Source organism: Octodon degus, unplaced genomic scaffold (assembly GCF_000260255.1).
Source record: "Octodon degus isolate 3935 unplaced genomic scaffold, OctDeg1.0 scaffold00165, whole genome shotgun sequence".
Classification (NCBI taxonomy): domain Eukaryota; kingdom Metazoa; phylum Chordata; class Mammalia; order Rodentia; family Octodontidae; genus Octodon; species Octodon degus.
In genome coordinates, this window is record NW_004524741.1 from 5,335,001 (window position 1) to 5,339,410 (window position 4,410).

Below are 4,410 nucleotides of genomic sequence, written 5' to 3' on the forward strand. Positions count from 1 at the left end.
ACACACACACACACAAATAAATAAATAAATAAAATTAAAAAAATAAATAAAGGATGGGATTTTAAAAAAATAAAAAATAAAATAAAATAATAGACAGAAGAAGGCCCAGGCTCCTTGGTTTCTCTGTTTATGGTTGCTTCTATTTTGGAACGATATTCTGGTGAGCGCACAGGCTGACCATAAAGGCAGTGCTTTGCCGTCTTAGAGGCAGTGAGTAGAAAGAGTGATTTTATTAAATTCATGTGCTCTCACTGGCCCCAGAGTCTCTCTTCTGGCACCATGTTGAGACTGTTTAGATATTTAAATCATAGCTCATATTTGAGAGTGCCATGCCTTTTGCTCTTGTCTGCCATCCAGAGACAGGCAAAGGCAGAACGGCCTCAAGTTCAGGCTCTGTGGCCAAGGAAGGTTACACACACACACACACACACACACACACACACCCCAAGAAACTATTTTTGATAACTTGGCCTTGGAAAAGCAGCGTAGCTCCTTGTGAGCTATTTAAAACCTGCTCTGGATTCTCAGGTGGCACCAGCTCTTCCGATTACATGTTTACAAGCCAGGCCCTGATGGTCCAAGCTGTCTTCCACTTCCCAGTTAGTGTATCCCATGCTATTCATCTTTAAAGGGAAGCCTAGGTACCACAGAAAAATCTCCTACAATACCAAAGGCATGCAGGTGAGTGTAGTCAGCTCCATTTTAGAGATCATCCAACAAGCTCTTGTCTGTTGTAATCAGAAAAATACACAATCTGCCTCCAAACCTTACATTTTCCCACCTAGTCACAGCTCTCATAATGAATCGGATTTGCTGGGATTCAGCGATGTATGTGAAGAAGCCAAGGCACAACCCAGGAGCCCGAGAAAGAGCAACCAAGGCAGACCAACGAGACAGACTGGTCACGACCTCTGGCATTTTGCTTCATTTTCCCGTGCCTCAGATCCTGCACACACACACACTCACTTGAAAATGGAACTGATGGTAATAAACTTCCCCCGAATTGGTTTAATATTTAAACTGGTAAGAATCATTCCTTGGACTATTTTGAGAGCATCAAAAGGATATGCCATCGTTAGCACAATACAAGAGGTCCCACACTCCTCAAGATTTATTTCCAAATACCAGATGTAATGGTTTGTGTCTAGTTGTCCCCTCAAAGCCTCAAGTAGGTCATGGAGCACCAGTAAGTGGCTTGAGGGGCGTGGTCAGAGGACCAGGGTAGGGTTGAGGGATGGAACCAGAGGGGCTTGAACTGTTAAACTGGCAGCATGCTCTCTGTTCCCCTCACCCCCAGGCCAGCGGCTTCCCTTGGCGGTGTGAAGAGGGTGATCCGGGACACGGTGGCACCCCAGCCTCTCCTCCAGACCCTGTATTACAGGGCGGCTGTGTCCGTGATTGAGACCACCTTGGGCAGAGAGGAGCTGTTTGAAGAAGAAAGTGGCACTGACCTCTCCTGAGCAAATAAGGCTTGGAGGTCTTGCTACCTAATTAAAGCTGCTTTAAACTGTGAAGCCTCCAGTAACTAATGAGCTAAAAAAAAAAAAAAAAAAAAACCCTTTCCTTCCTTCATTTTGAGTGTCGCGTAGTTGTCCAAGCAATGAGAGAAGAATAACTAAGACACCAAAGTATTTGCAAAGAGCAATGCAACAATTTAAGGTTACAGCCTTCTAAAAGAATAAACAAACATACAAGGAAAAGTATCCTTGTTCTTTTTTGACACGATTGGTTTATTTTACTTTCTGTGGAAGAGGCCCCTTTGAATCACAAAACAGTGGGTGTGAAAATTTGTAACTGCAAATATTGTGTGCAGTGTATACAAAATTCTGCATTCTCTGTAACCCCCAGTTTCGATCTGTGGTGCAACACTCATTTTCATCAATTCAAGTTAACCTAGTCACTTTCAGTTTAAAACTCAGTCTCTTACAATCTTGTTGCTCTCTCTTCTCTCCCTTTCTCTCTGGTCCTTTTTCCTAGAGCAGAGTTCTGGAGCCTTTATAATTTCCTGAGAGATTTTTTCTTGTGCAAGTGGGAAAGGAAGGGTCTGTGATTCAATGCTGATCTCTCTAGCTCAACTACAACTAGAGTGGAGTTCTGGCAACCTGGACCTGGGTACTGGCTTTTTTTCTCTACTCTCCCCTATGAATGACTCAGCTGGTAGCCTGTTTTTCGCCTTAGCCTGTGTGGTGCACCTTGCACACCCCTCTACAGAGTTCCATGACCCTAGGGCTTCCTATCAGATCTGAATTCTTAGCTGGAGACAGTGGCAGGAGGCATACTGGTGCATACTCACTTAACCTAAATGTGCCACACATCATTTGTATTAGAGCAACATTTTGCTGTTGTCAAACTACATTAGTCACCTATTACTGTATAACACATTACCTAAGTCTTAGGAGATTAAACAACACATCTGAATTACTTCTTTCTAACAGTCAGGAATTCAGGAGCAAATTAACAGGGTTGTGACTAACATATCTTTGAGGCTTCACTTAAGATATCAGGGCTGCAGTTATTTAAAGTTTGACTGCAGCTGGAGATTCCCTTCCAAGCTCACTGAGTCTTCACTGGCAATTGAACTGAGTTCAAGTTTTTCATCATTTGGGCCTCTCTGTAGAGCTGCTGAAGGTACCCAGGATGTGGTAGGCAGCTTCCTCCAGGGCTGGTTACCTGCAAAACAGAACAAAGAAGACTGTGCATTGTCTTTTATGCTCAATCCTTAAAAGTCATCTGTCATTCCTTTTCCCATATTCTAGGAGTCACACTGGCACACTGTGGGAGACACCCATCCAAAGACATCAGTACCAGAAGCAGATCATGGGGGGACTTCCTGGAGGTCAGTTCTCACAGGAACATTCAGTCAGGCTTCTCTCCCCCAAGAACTCCATCTTAGATACAGGGCACACGTCATACTTCATTCTGATCCCAAAACCCATCAAAGATGGGACAGGCTCTGGAATGTATTGTCTGCATCCCAATTCTGTCTTAACACATATTGAATATGTAATTCTGAATGATTTGCTATTTCTGCTTCAAAGTCCTATATATGTATCAATACCTAAAATAAATATTGCAATTCTGTTAAAAAACAAAGTCCTATATAAAGTAGAAGTAATAATTGTCATCTAATAATAACCCATGAACAACTTGGTAAGCCTGGCATGTAGCTATTGCTCAGTGACTATCTTTAATATTGTGATTACTGATGTAAGGGTTTCAATTCAGAAATGAATAAATGGAAGCAAAGATTCACATCATCTAAGCTGTGTCTAACTATATCAGACAAAAGTGTGGTTAACTTGGAGATAACTAGTTTTAAACAATTTCAGAGTTTCAGAAAAGTTATAAATGTAAACAGTTCACTATAATCATCACCAAAGTTGTGCAAATGTTAACATTTTACCATACCATACTCACTTGCTCTGTTTTTTCAGTTATATTTGTTTATATTTGAATATTTTATAAATATACTATATAGAGGAGCAAGGATTCACACAGAGAAGTCAACACTATGCTACAGAGTTTTGCAAAAAGAGTTTTTGGCCAAGCAATGGCCGTGACTCATCCACAAGGCTAACACTGAAAAAGGTTCTACGATCTGAGGTACAAGATCTCAGGATAAATCCTGAGGGGATTTCACTGACCTTATCAGACCCAAAAGCTGCAGCTCTTGTTGCATAGGTCCTGCTTTACCTTGGTCTTAACCATCCAGCAGAAAAGTATAAAAACGAAATGTAAGAAATAAAGCCATAGACACAGAGCGCAGGCCCAGCGAGTGAGTGAGACGACCCAGGCCGCGGGATCCTGAACAGACCCAGAGCGCAGTCCCAGCGAGTGAGTGAGACAACCAGGGCCGCGGGATCCTGAACAGACCCAGAGTACAGGCCCAGTGAGTGAGTGAGAGAGACGACCCGGGCCCCTCCGGATCCTGAACAGACCCAGAGCTCAGGCCCAGTGTGTGAGTGACACAACCAGGCCCACAGGATCCTGAATAGACCCAGAGCACAGGCCCAGCCCGGAACCCTTCAGCAGAACTCCCTGCAAAGAGGCTAGAGGTAAGACCTACCCAGCTTATTCAGGAGCATAACATCTTCCCAGAGACACAAAGGGTTCAACTCTAACGCCTGCAGCAGAAAGAAGTGGAGCACAGCAGCCAGATCCAAGCAACACCCACCTGGAGGAATCGGAAATTCGTAGATCTGGACCTGGTGCTAAGGTAAGAACTCTATCCAAGCTCCACACCAAAGGTCAGAAGACAGTGGTATACAAAATGACAAAGAGAAGGAACAAAATGCAGTCTCAGGCCCGGAGTCCACCCAGTACAACTGCAGAAGACACTAGCACTGAGGAAACTGGAAATCACACACCAGATATCTTGGAAATAATAGCGCTGACAGTAAAGAATCAACT

General features: G+C 43.4%; 1 protein-coding gene across 1 annotated transcript in view; it reads right to left on the reverse strand.

The window, feature by feature from the left end:
• Nucleotides 1-4,410, reverse strand: part of Slc7a13 (solute carrier family 7 member 13) — a 47,210-nt gene that overhangs the window by 41,064 nt on the left and 1,736 nt on the right. The gene's annotated exons all lie outside the window — the stretch shown is intronic.